Consider the following 14,796-nt stretch of genomic DNA (forward strand, 5'->3'; position numbering starts at 1 on the left):
CACTGCCATCACCATGACCATCACCACCATCACTGCTCTCATAACCAAAATTCACATAATAGTTTGGACTGTGTAAGTGAGATATGTCAGAGTTTATCATCAGAGATATATCATGAAGTCATGGATTAAATGGGATTAACTAGCCAAAAGATTTTTTTTTCAAGTATTTACCAGGCAGGAGAGAAGGTAGATCAGAAAGTTCTTAAAATCTTCGATCCCATGATAGAACTGAGACATCGGCTCTCTTATTATATCATTTATTCCTCTTCCCCATGTTTGGGGGTCTTAGGGTTCTCTATTGAGTGTAAGACTAAGTTTGGGTGTGAACACAAAGTAATAAGACTGATTTTTCAATTTTTTTTTTTTTTTTTTTTTTTTAAATTTTTTATTTAATAATTACATTATATTTACACTCATTTCTGTTCCGATTTTTTTTCCCCTCCCTCCCTCCACCCCCTCCCCTAGATGGCAAGCAGTCCTTTATATGTTGGATATGTTGCAGTATATCCTAGATACAATATATGTTTGCAGAACCGAACAGTTCTCTTGTTGCATAGGGAGAATTGGATTCAGAAGGTATAAATAATCCGGGAAGAGAAACAAAAATGCAGATAGTTCACATTCGTTTCCCAGTGTTCTTTCTTTGGGTGTAGCTGCTTTTGTCCGTCATTTATCAATTGAAACTCAGGTCTCTTTGTCAAAGAAATCCACTTCCATCAAAATATGTCCTCATACAATATCGTTGTCGAAGTGTATAATGATCTCCTGGTTCTGCTCATTTCACTTAGCATCAGTTCATGTAGGTCTCTCCAAGCCTCTCTGTATTCATCCTGCTGGTCATTTCTTACAGAACAATAATATTCCATAACATTCATATACCACAATTTACCCAGCCATTCTCCAATTGATGGGCATCCATTCATTTTCCAGTTTCTAGCCACTACAAACAGGGCTGCTACAAACATTTTGGCACATACAGGTCCCTTTCCCTTCTTTAGTATTTCTTTGGGATATAAGCCCAATAGAAACACTGCTGGATCAAAGGATATGCACATTTTGATAATTTTTTGGGCATAATTCCAGATTGCTCTCCAGAATGGTTGGATTCGTTCACAACTCCACCAACAATGCATTAGTGTCCCAGTTTTCCCGCATCCCCTCCAACATTCATCATTATTTTTTCCTGTCATCTTAGCCAATCTGACAGGTGTGTAGTGGTATCTCAGAGTTGTCTTAATTTGCATTTCTCTGATCAATAATGATTTGGAACACTCTTTCATATGAGTGGTAATAGTTTCAATCTCATCCTCTGAAAATTGTCTGTTCATATCCTTTGACCATTTATCAATTGGAGAATGGCTTGATTTCTTATAAATTTGAGTCAGTTCTCTATATATTTTGGAAATGAGGCCTTTATCAGAACCTTTAACTGTGAAAATGTTTTCCCAGTTTGTCGCTTCCCTTCTAATCTTGTTTGCATTAGTTTTATTTGTACAAAGGCTTTTTAATTTGATGTAATCGAAATTTTCTATTCTGTGATCAGTAATGGTCTCTAGTTCATCTTTGGTCACAAATTTCTTTCTCCTCCACAAGTCTGAGAGATAAACTATTCTATGTTCCTCTAATTTATTTATAGTCTCGTTCTTTATGCCTAGGTCATAGACCCATTTTGATCTTATCTTGGTATATGGTGTTAAGTGTGGGTCCATGCCTAATTTCTGCCATACTAATTTCCAATTATCCCAGCAGTTTTTATCAAATAATGAATTCTTTTCCCAGAAGTTAGGGGCTTTGGGTTTGTCAAACACTAGATTGCTATAGTTGACTATTCTGTCTTGTGAGCCTAGCCTTTTCCACTGATCCACTAATCTATTTCTTAGCCAATACCAAATGGTTTTGGTGACTGCTGCTTTATAATATAATTTTAGATCAGGTACAGCTAGGCCACCTTCATTTGATTTTTTTTTCATTAATTCCCTTGAGATTCTCGACTTTTTATTGTTCCATATGAATTTTGTTGTTATTTTTTCTAGATCAATAAAATATTTTCTTGGAAGTCTGATTGGTATAGCACTAAATAAATAGATTAGTTTAGGGAGTATTGTCATCTTTATTATGTTCGCTCGGCCGATCCAAGAGCACTTAATATTTTTCCAATTATTTAAGTCTGACTTTATTTGTGTGGAGACTTTTTTATAATTTTGCTCATATAATTCCTGACTTTCCTTTGGTAGATAGATTCCCAAATATTTTATGGTATCAACAGTTATTCTGAATGGAATTTCTCTTTGTATCTCTTGCTGTTGGGTTTTGTTGGTGATGTATAAAAATGCTGAGGATTTATGAGGATTTATTTTGTAGCCAGCTACTTTGCTAAAATTATGAATTATTTCCAATAGCTTTTTGGTAGAATCTCTGGGGTTCTCTAGGTATACCATCATATCATCTGCAAAGAGTGATAGTTTGGTTTCCTCATTGCCTACTCTAATTCCTTTTATATCTTTCTCGACTCTTATTGCCGAGGCTAGTGTTTCTAATACGATATTAAATAATAATGGTGATAGTGGGCAACCTTGCTTCACTCCAGATCTTACTGGGAAAGGTTCCAGTTTTTCCCCATTGCATATGATGCTTACTGATGGTTTTAAATATATGCTCCTGACTATTTTAAGGAAAAGTCCATTTATTCCTATGCTCTCAAGTGTTTTTATTAGGAATGGATGTTGGATTTTATCAAATGTTTTTTCTGCATCTATTGAAATGATCATGTGGTTTTTGTTTGTTTGGTTATTGATATAGTCAATTATGTTAATAGTTTTCCTAATATTGAACCAGCCCTGCATTCCTGGTATAAATCCTACTTGGTCATAGTGTATTATCCTGGTGACAATTTTCTGTAATCTTTTTGCTAATATTTTATTTAAGATTTTAGCATCAATATTCATTAGGGAGATTGGTCTATAATTTTCTTTCTCTGTTTTCAGCCTACCTGGTTTAGGTATCAGTACCATATCTGTGTCATAAAAGGAGTTTGGTAGGACTCCTTCAATCCCTATTTTTTCAAATAGTTTATATAACATTGGAGTTAATTGTTCTTTAAATGTTTGGTAGAATTCACATGTAAATCCATCTGGTCCTGGGGATTTTTTCTTAGGGAGTTGATTGATAGTTTGTTCTATTTCTTTTTCTGAGATGGGACTGTTTAGGATATTTACTTCTTCCTCTGTTAGTTTGGGCAAGCTGTATTTTTGGAGGTATTTTTCTATTTCATTTAAGTTGTCGAATTTAATGGCATAAAGTTGGGCAAAGTAACTCCTAATTATTGCTCTAATTTCCTCTTCGTTAGTGGTGAGTTCTCCCTTTTCATTTTTAAGACTAACAATTTGATTTTCCTCTTTCCTTTTTTTAATCAGATTTACTAAGGGTTTGTCTATTTTGTTGGTTTTTTCATAGAACCAACTCTTAGTTTTATTAATCAATTCAATAGTTTTTTTACTTTCAATTTTATTGATCTCACCTTTTACTTTTAGAATTTCAAGTTTAGTGTTTGACTGGGGGTTTTTAATTTGTTCCTTTTCTAGCATTTTTAATTGCAAACCCAATTCATTGACCTTCTCTTTCTCTATTTTATACAAATAGGCCTCTAGAGATATGAAATTTCCCCTTATTACCGCTTTGGCTGCATCCCATACATTTTGGTATGATGTCTCATTATTATCGTTTTCTTGGGTGAAGTTATTAATTATGTCTATGATTTGCTGTTTTACCCAATCATTCTTTAGTATGAGATTATTTAGTTTCCAATTATTTTTTGGTCTACTTCCCCCTGCTTTTTTGTTGAATGTAATTTTCATTGCATCGTGGTCTGAAAAGGATGCATTTACTATTTCTGCCTTACTACATTTGAGTTTGAGGTTTTTATGTCCTAATATATGGTCAATTTTTGTATAGGTTCCATGAACTGCTGAAAAGAAAGTGTATTCCTTTCTGTCTCCATTACATTTTCTCCAGAGATCTATCATATCTAGCTTTTCTAGTATTCTGTTTACCTCTTTGACTTCTTTCTTATTTATTTTCTGGTTTGATTTATCTAATTCTGAGAGTGCAAGGTTAAGATCTCCCACTATTATAGTTTTACTGTCTATTTCTTCTTGCAGCTCTCTTAGTTTCTCTTTTAAGAATTTAGATGCTACCCCACTTGGTGCATATATGTTTAATATAGATAGTGCTTCATTATCCATGCTACCTTTTAGCAAGATATAGTGTCCTTCCTTATCTCTTTTAATTAGGTCAATTTTTGCTTTAGCTTGATCTGAGATCAGGATGGCTACCCCTGCTTTTTTGACTTCACCTGAAGCATAGTAGATTTTGCTCCAACCTTTTACCTTTAACCTGCATGTATCTCCCCGCTTCAGGTGTGTTTCCTGTAAACAACATATTGTAGGATTCTGGCTTTTAATCCATTCTGCTAACCGCTTTCTCTTTATGGGGGAGTTTACCCCGTTCACGTTTATGGTTAGAATGACCAATTCTGTATTACTTGCCATCTTGTTAACCCCGGTTTATGCTTTCCTCCCTTCTTTCCCCTTTCCCCCCCTTCCAAGTATTAAGCTTGTGAGCACCCCTTGCTTCTCACAGCCCTCCCTTTTTAGTATCCCTCCCCCCTCCTTAGAGTTCCTCCCCCTATCTTACCCCTTTCCCTCCCAGTTCCTGTATTCCCTTCCCCTTAGCTTATTCCTTCCCTTTCCACTTTTCCCTTCTCACTTTTCAATGAGATGGGAGAAGTTTCACCATAGATTGAATATGTCTTAAGATTTTTCACTTAAAGCCAATTCTGAAGGCAGTAAGATACCCACTATATTCATCCCCCTCCATTCTTTCTCTCAGATATAATAGGTTTCCTATGCCTCTTCATGAGATGTACTACCCCCACTTTACCCTTTTTCTGGTACAATGTCCTTTCCACATCAATTTCTAGAACAAGGTATACATGTATTCTTTATACATCTATATAGTCAAAATATAGTTCCCAAGATTAATCTTTACCTTTTTAGATTTCTCTTGAGTTCTATATTTGTAGATCAAACTTTTTGTTAAGTTCTGGTTTTTTCATCAGAAATAGATGAAATTCGCTTACTTCGTTGAATGTCCATCTTCTTCCCTGGAAAAAGATGCTCATTCTCGCTGGGTAAGTTATTTTTGGTTGCATACCAAGTTCCTTAGCTTTTCGGAATATCATATTCCAGGCCCTTCGATCTTTTAATGTGGATGCTGCCAGATCCTGGGTGATCCTTATTGTGGCTCCTTGATACTTGAATTGGGTTTTTCTAGCCGCTTGCAATATTTTTTCTTTCACCTGAGGGTTCTGGCATTTGGCCACTATATTCCTTGGTGTTTTGATTTTAGGATCCCTTTCAGTGGGTGATCGATGAATCCTTTCAATGTTTATTTTTTCCTCTGTTCCTATGACTTCTGGGCAATTCTCTTTGATAATTTCCTGGAAGACAGTGTCCAGGCTTTTTTTTTCATCATGTTTTTCTGGGAGTCCAATGATTCTCAGATTGTCTCTCCTGGATCTGTTTTCCAGGTCTGTTGTCTTCCCCAGAAGGTATTTCACATTTTTCTCCATTGTTTGATTTTTTTGGATTTGCTTGACTGATTCTTCTTGTCTCCTCGAGTCATTCAATTCCACTTGTTCAATTCTGATTTTCCGTGAAGTATTCTCTTCACTCACTTTTTTAAAATCTTTCTCTAATTGTCCAATTGAGTTCTTTTGTTCTGTGGAATTTTTTTCCATTTCGCCAATTTTGTTTTTTAGAGAGCTGTTTTCTGTTTCCAGTTCACTAATCCTATTTTTCAAGGATTTTACTTCTTTATCCACTCTCTCTTTAACTTTCTCCAGACTCTTTTCCCATTTTTCTTCTAGCTCCCTTGTGAGAGCCTTTTTAATCACTTCTATGAGGTTCATCTGTGCTGAGGAACAGCCGATCTCCTCCTTTGGGGAATCACCTGGGGACTGCCTGTTTTTAGTCTCCTCAGGATTTAGAGTCTGCTCTCTATCTGTATAGAAGCTGTCAAGGGTTAAAGTCCTCTTCAGCTTCTTGCTCATTCTGTCTATTAATCAGAGATAAACTACCAAAGAAAAACAGAAAAAAACTGGAGTCTTTCTTTGGGGGAGGGGCTGGGTGTGTTATCGAGCTTCCTCTACAGACTGCAGGTGGCAGCAGTGAGGCACTAGCAGGACTGTGCTGCGCCTGCGCTCTGAGATCCCAGAGCGTGCTGAGTCACTGAGGGGGGGGAAGGGGGGGGGGCAGGTCCTGAGAGACTTCAGCTGTTTGCGGTTGTATTCTTCAGCCCCGGTGTTTTTAGCTTTTCTGCTGGGCTGTTGACTTGCTGCCGGAGGAAATTATCCAAACCTGTAGCGAAGCTCTCCCCGCAGAAACGGCTACGATCACTCTCCACCCCCTCTCCAGTCTGCTCCCGTGCTCTCACTGCCGCTGCCCTCAGCCTGTGCCCGATCTAAAACCGCCCCAGCCCTCCAGTAAAGACAGACCTTTCTTGGCGGATCTCAAGGATGGCTTCTCTTGGTAACTATTTGTGGGTTTTTTTCAGTCAAGCATTGATTCAGAGGCTTGTAATGAAGTGGATAGTGAGAGAAAGCGCGGAGCTTATGCAACTGTGAGCCTCCTCTCCGCCATCTTAACCGGAAGTCCATTTTTCAATTTTTAAACAAATGTATCAACATATCAACAGAGATTAGCAGGAGACTCATAGAAGTTATTTGATCTGCTCATGCTTAGAAGAATTATTAAGTGTGGGGAGGCAGGATTTGAACCTGGTATCCCCTCTCCAGTTCCAGCACTATATTCATTATACCATACTGTCCCTCGACAAGCACAGAACAACTTATATATAACCTATCATTCCTCTTTCAAATAGGCATCTTGGAAGGCTTCTCAACTAATTTGGAAATTTCTTCCTTAGAACTGTTTTGTGAGCCTTCAAAGCAATCTTTTGAGTATATGTAAGGATGAAACATCTTTGTCCCTTGGAAATGATCTTGGTTTTGGGGAAAATGCAGAATCCAAATGTATGAATGAGCTGTATAATCAGACTAAAAAGACTGTTTTTGGTATCTCTTCCTCTTCCCTTTCCCCTGTAAATTTAAAAAAAAATTTTTTTTGGCACTAACTTGTGAGTTATTTGTGTGAGGAATACTTAGTGTGGAAATGCTATTCACTGGAGCAAATTAGCAACTCACATTCAATTTATAATATTATAGTTGCCTGGGAACACTTACAGCTAAAGTGACCTGATCATGGTCACAAGGTCATCTAATCTAGCTTTGACATATATGACTATGTCAGAGGCAAGTCTTGAACTTGAGTTTTTCTGATTAAAAGGTAAATCCTCCATTTATTATTCAGCCAGACTCTCTCTCCTTTCATCATCACCATCATCATTATCAACTTTCTCCCTCCCTTTCTCTCTCTGTTTTTCCTCTCTCCCTTCTCTCTCTCTCTCCTTCCCTCTTTCTCTGCCTCCCATCTCTCTTTCTTGAGCTCTATCCCTCTTTTTTCCCTCTCTTCCCCTCTTTCTCTTTCCTTCTTTTCTTTCTTCCTTCTCTTCTTCCCTGCCTCTCTGTTCTCTTCCCCATCTACTTTCCCCCACTCTCCTTTTTTCCTCACACAGTAACTATAAAAATGGAACTGATTTTTCTCTTGTGTTTTATAAACTGACTTTAAAGATAATTCTAAATATAATTTGAGCAATGATAGCACATGGCGGTAAGTACATTGCCTCCCAAGGTGACTTTTTTGAAGAGGGCAAAACTACTCATTTGTTGGTGGAAGTATTTGTTAATTTTTAAAAATTTGTGTCAATATTTTCTAATCACCCCTTATGTTTGCTACAAATCAGAAGAAAATAATTGGTTCAGTGAATGAAGGGATTAGGTAATGAATGAGCTCATCTCAGGCACTGTCTCCAAAAAGCTCTTTCTGATCCTTCCTCTTAGTGGTAATTGCTCTCTTCATAGTTTATCTTTGTGTCCTACAGCACTGGAAACAGTGCTAGACTAACAGACAAGAAGATCTGAGTTCAAATTTCACCCCTAATACTCACTATAGTATTTTGATCATCAATCAGTCATTTAATATATATGAGTCTTAATTTCTCTTTTTGTAAATAATACCTTTAGCCTCTACCTTGTTGTGAGGTTCAGATGAGAACAATGTATATAAAGCATTTTGGATGCTTTAAAGTATCATATAAATCCCAATTATTATTATTATTTACACATTATTATGTATTCTTCATCTTTTCCCCCATATTTATTTCTTAAGGGTGAAAGCTTTTTCATTTTTGTCCCTGTGCCTCTCTCATCAACATTATGTATATCTGGGGCAGATAATATAAATGGACATGAGTTGGGTCCAGAGTTGAAAAAGAGACCAGCCTGGCTTATTTTCAGCTTTTGCTGACCCCAACCTTATTATGAAAATCTAAGGCTCCTTTTTCTTTTTTATTGTTTTTTTTTTATTTTTCTGGTTATATATGTACATTAATTTTTTAAATACACATTTCTTTATGAATCATGTTGGAAGAGAAAAATCAGAACAAAAGGGAAAAGCCACGAGAGAGAAAAAAAACAAAAGAAAAAGGGGGGAAAATGAGCATAGCATGTGTTGATTTACATTTATTCTTCATAGTTCTCTCTCTGGATGCAGATGTCATTTTCTATCCAAATATTATTGAGACTGCCTTGGATCACTGAATCACTGAGAAGAACCATAGCTGATCGTTGCACATTCCTGCTGTTATCATGTACATTATATTCCTGGGTTCTACTTGTTTCCCTCAACATCAGTTTGTGTAAATCTTTCCAGTAAGGCTCCTTTTTAAATGATTATCTTTCACTAGTATTACTGTCTGGCTGCTGTTAGTTCTTCATTTTCGAAGAAGACCAGTGCTATCACAGGATGATATCTTGTCTTGGATGAGAGTTGGATTTAAGAGAAGCAGAAATGTGCAAAGTGCCTCATTCTTTCTGAGTCATCCAAGTCAGGACAAAAAAATTAAGACGACAGCTGATGGTTCAAGATGTAGAGATGACCTTGGCATCCTCCATGCCAGAGTAAGCTCAAAGTGTTCCACTGCACCTGCTTCAGCCGCTTTCAGGGGCACTGGAACAAATTTTCACCTCCCCATTCCCTCAGGGTAGACACTCCCCTAACTCACCAGTGGATTTGAAGCCTGTTGGTTACTCTCAACCATCTGCTGAGACAGTTTGCCAGAGTGTGGCTCCTGTGCATCCTACAGCTTCTCGAAGCCACAGATGAGAGTTGGGTGAAGGTGGATACGGAAGGTGAATGCACATCCCTGAAAAGGGCTGACAAGCCCTCACACCAGAGGGACCACTCCTCCCAGAACTGTATGGCAGGGAGATATAGAACACCACTGCCTCCAAAGAACAAAAGAGGAGTATCACTAAAATGGCAATGGAGAGCTGTGTCATGGGTTTGAGAGAGCTGTAGCTTCTAATCAACAAGGAAGAACAAGAAAGTCCAAAAGAGTCCACTGAATGGTCCGACCTGAAGTCAGGAGGACTTAAATTCAAATCCAGCCTTATGTACTTACTAGTTGGGTAAAATTGGACAAGTCACTTAACTTCCGCCTGCCTCAGTATCCTCATCTCTAAAATGGAGATGATAATAGTAGCTCTCTCCCAGGGTTGTTGGAGGGATAAAAAAAGAAATATTTGAAAGATGTTTAACAAATTTTAAAATGCTAGATAGCTATTATCATTAAGGAATTTTATTACAGGAAGAAAAGATCAGCAAACTAAGGGTTTCCACCTTCAGAACCAGTGACTTTTTCACCACACTGTTGCCCTTGTATAATGGAGACACACTTTTTTTTCTGACCTTAAGGGATAAGGGGTGACAGGCAATTATGGCCAGTGCTTCACTGATGTCCTCAAAGTGAAGAAAATGAGGAAGGTCTCCAGAATGTTATCTGGACCCCCTGTGGTGACCTTTTGGGAGACGATGGTCAACAGTCAAATAGGACCAGCAGGCATGGATTGGCTATGCTTGAACCATTGGAAAAAAAGCTCCCTCCAAAAGTGAGGTGTCAGAGCCATTTGAAAATTCTTAAAGGGACAGTGCCTTGTACAGAGTAGGAGCTTAAAATAGCATCAAATGCCAACTTTGCAGGTTAAACTGAATTTCGCAGCTACTTTTGGGGAGGGGGGAGGATTTGTTCCTAGACGGTCCAGTGGATAGAGCACCTGAGTCAGGAAATCTGAGTTTAAATTCATCCTCAGGTAGCTTACCGGTCATATCACTCTGTCTCAGTTTCCTTATCTGTATAGTGAGCTGGAGAAGGAAATGGTAAATCTGTCCAAGAAAACCCCAAATGGGATTGTGAAGATGACTGAACAAAAATGTTTTTTAGAAAAAGATTTATCAGATTGGGAAGGAGCCAGATTGCACTCAGTGTGCACACACAAACTTACATTTATACTTCTGAGTATTTGCACATACTAAGCAAGGTTCAAAAATTGTGTTCCTTGGGCAATACTATCCATATGATTTCACTATAACACATGAGATTTAGCATCTTAGGACAGAGCTTAACTGAGTTTTTTCATCTGTAATATCAGGATAACATGCTCCCTCCTTCCCACTTTCCTTCCCTTGATGAGAAGCAAATGAGATCATACATGCAAATTACTTTGCAGACCTTAAAGAGCTGGAGAAATGTTAGCTATTTCTAACATACAGAGATGGAAGAGATTTTAAAGATGAAGTTACTTGCCCAAAGTCACAGAGGTCACGAGTCTGCCATGGTGAGGGGCAACTAAACAGCTCAATGGATAGAACACTAGGTCTGGAATCAGGAAGATTCATCTTCCTGAGTTTAAATCTGGCCTCAATCATTTATTAAAAAGGTGACCCTGGGAAAATCACACTGTTTGTCTCAGTTTCCTCTATAAAATAACTGAAGAAGGAAGTGATAAACCATTCCAATATCCTTGTTAAGAAAACCCCAAATGTGGTCACAGAGAGTCAGACATGACTGAACAACAACAACAGCCATGGTTTTCAACCAAGGGTTTCCATCTTTAGAACCAGTGACCTTTTCACTACACTGTGGCCCTTGTATAATGGAGACACACTTTTTTCCCTGACCTTAAAAATAGGGAATTTGTTTATAAAGTGTCTCGCTCCCGCTAACCACCCGAAGTGCTTTGTCTCAGGCGACTGCCTGCTTTGCTTGTTGATTGAATTGCCTACATCTAATATTGATTCAGGGGCATGTCTGTGTGCTGGGCTGGAAGGTGAGGAGGAGGAATCCGTAGCGTAGTTTATATTATCCCAGAACCACCGGGATCAGCAGCCTGTGTCCCTAACTTTGAGATGCAACACTGATCTGGCAGCACTCAGTCTGGTTAAGAGGGAATAGTGAGGATGAAATGTGACACATGAAATAGGTGGTTCTGAGACCCGAGACAGAGCCCTGAAAAGGACGTTGCCCTGACAATCAGGAGCCGTGGGAAGAAGCATCTCTGTGGATTCAGGGGGTGAGGCTCCCATAGCCCCCGCTCCTTCCCTATTCTACCCTCAAGGCCCCCGGGTCGGATCCTGCTGCAGTCTCCCCCAATCCTGAGATACTAAGCCTGGACATCAGCCTGGTTACCAGCCAGTGGGACGGCGAGTCATCCATCACTGTCTGGCTTGCAGCCAATCAGACGGGCTGTTGACTTTCAGCCAGCCAATGACCAGAAGATAGTTGGGGGTGGTGTTGGTAGAAACTGGCTCAGTGAGACTATAAAAGAAATGGGGGGGCGAGGGGGAGGTTCAAAGACTGAGGCTCTGCAGTTTACAGTATCCCTCGCGTCATCCAGCTATACATGCTGGTTTTAAGGGGTAGCGGGAAATTTGTGGCCCCTTGTTGCCCCAGGAGGCGTGGAGTTCATATTTGATAGAATACGGGCAGGAAGCTTGATTCGTAATCTTCAGTGTTCTGAAATGCCCTGGTGCCCATCTAATGAGGAGAGGGGGAGCCTGGAACCCCAGTACTCCAATAGATTCCCTCCCCCCAAAAACACACACACACACACACACACACACACACACACACACACACACACACATCCACCTCTAATTAGACCCTCTCTGCCTTGCCCACAGAGAGGAACGGTGGAGAGAGAGAATATGGCGGGGGGCGGGGAGTGGTTGAAGAAGGTGGAGGCGGAACGGGGTTTACAAGATAAAATAGGAAACTAGGGAATAAGAAAGTCGAGCGGGAAGGCCCGGGCAGCAACCCGGAATTAGCTAATTTGCCTTTCCCGAAAGTCTGTCTTCTGGTAGTTCACCGCCTGCCCTCTACATAAATGTCTCCAGTTCCCCTACACTCCTTCTTTCGTCCTGGGGACTCCGGCCCCATGTCACCCACTAATGAGGTCGTCTAAGGGAAGGACTGGTGCCAGCGGGTAAAGCTCTGGGCAGCCAGCCAGCCCCGCTGGGCTCTGGGCGTCAGGGAGTACTGGGATGTTGGGGGAGACATGCAGTCCTTCCTTTCTCTCCAGAGGAATTTCTGACTTGAAAACTTTGCACTTTTTTTTTTTTTTTTTTTAAACTCCCAGGAATAGTCACTTCAGCTGTCCGATGCACCCCGCCCTTCCTTTCTTTTCTAATCCCCTCCCACTTGGTCTTCTCGCCACCCTCCCTTTCTCTGCCCTTCCCGTTTACCTAAGAGCTTTCTCCGCAGCCCACACCTCCATCCCCCGCACCTCCATCCTCCCCCCACCCCCCACGTCTGTATTCCGCTTTGCCCCAACCAGGGAAATTCTTGGATCTCCGCCACTCTCTTCACCCCTAGTTAGCTCTCCTTCCTTCTCCCCGCCCCGTTCATTCCTGTTCTCATAACTCAATTAACTGAATTCTAAGACATTGGCACCGGATGCCAGGAAGGAACTGTGGCCCCTGGCTCATCCCCTTACTGTTTCTCCAGTTCCCAGCTCCTCGCCTCTTCCCCACCCCACCCACTTTGGGTCAGTCAGCGCGATCCGGTCCTACTCTCCTGGGAGACTCCCACCCCTCCCTGCCTCCAGCAGTCGGGGGTAGGAGGGGATGGGCCGGGAGGAGGCGAAGCCGGGACCCGCACCGGCTGGGCTGGGAGAGCCGCCAAGCTATTTTTGCAAAATTCCTCATTCTCCGTCGCCGCACTGCTCTCGGGCAGTTGGACCCTGAAATCCAAGTTAATCGAATTAGTCTTTTCACATTTGTGCACACTTTCGGTCTATTATTGTTAAGACCGGTTAAACAGGGTCGGATTAGGCCGACCATAAAAGTGAGGAGGGCGGGGGAAGGGGAGGAAGGGGAGATAGAATCTCAGGGGCCGAAATTCGCTTATTATTTATTGCCTGGTTCCTGGGAGTTGCAAACAGAGTTTAAATTGCCAGGTTGCTCTTGGGTCGCTAGGGAGGTGCCCAAACCGTACCTAGAGGAGGCGGAGGAGTGAGATGGAGGGTGGGGCCTGAGAGGCAAATCAGGACAGAAAGGAGGGAGGGAGCCTGCCGATTTTTGAGCGCTTTGCTATTTTCCAAGTTTCCCTCCAGGTGGTGCTACAGGATTGCGGATGTTGCTCTGGGGTGGAGCTAAGCTTGACACTGAAGGCTCCGTCTGGTTCCAGCCCGACCTGGAAAGGGGCGGAGCTGGAGACGGAGGACTCAGTACTTCCAAGGAAATGACCCAGCTGGGGCGTGGATATTAGGCATTCTCAGGAAAGTTCTTTCTCAACTAGAACGCGAAATTTGCAGGTGAAGGAAGGAAACAGAAAAACCTCCTTCCTCAAAGTCTAAAGGACTAAAAGAGTCTAAAAAGAGAGCCATAGGCACGAAGCAGAACTCTAACTTATTACATCTTTTTCTTGCAAGATATCTTCCCCATTAGACTGAGAGCTTCTCTAGGGAAGGAACTGTTTTCTACCTTTCTATATCTAGTTTTTGGCAGAGTAGGCAATTAATAAATGCTGGGTCCAATTTCATTTTAAAGAGGAATCGAACCCAGAGTTGACTAGAATTTCCCCTTGTTCATAAAGGTTAAATGGCAGTTAGGATTTGAACTCAGAACTGTGACTGGGAGCTTTTCTAGGGAAGGAACTGTTTTCTACCTTTCTATATCTAGTTTTTGGTAGAGTAGGCAATTAATATATGCTGGGTCCAATTTCACCTTAAAGAGAAATCGAACCCAGAGTTGACTAGAATTTCCCCTTGTTCATAAAGGTTAAATGGCAGTTAGGATTTGAACTCAGAACCTGTGACTCCAAGTTCAGTGGTCTTTTTACTATATCACTCTGAAGAAAGCTAGGTGATGTGGGAAAAAGGGAACACAGCATAGATAGAGCATTGATCCTGGGTTTGAGGCTAGTTTCAGACACTGACTCTATCACTTATGCTTTCTAATCCTCAATTTTCTTATCTGTAAAATGAGATCATAGTAACATTAAACAGGGTTGTTATCAGGATCAAAAGAGATAATATATGTAAAATGCTAAAAAGGCCATGTAAATGTTAGTTATTATATATTTCAAAAGGATGCTTGTTCACTTAGGACTAAAACTTGAGAACCTTCCAGCTCTGAAAGACAGGTAACTTTGAGCCTGTGGTACCTGAGAAAGACCCTGGAATGGAATAAAGCTCCATCTTTCTCCTCCCTTTCCAAAATGCTTCCAGATTCTTTTACTTCCTCCCTGTGTACCTGCCTGAAGAACAGGTGTGTTTTCATA

The sequence above is a fragment of the Antechinus flavipes genome, chromosome 4, assembly GCF_016432865.1.
Source record: "Antechinus flavipes isolate AdamAnt ecotype Samford, QLD, Australia chromosome 4, AdamAnt_v2, whole genome shotgun sequence".
NCBI lineage: Eukaryota > Metazoa > Chordata > Mammalia > Dasyuromorphia > Dasyuridae > Antechinus > Antechinus flavipes.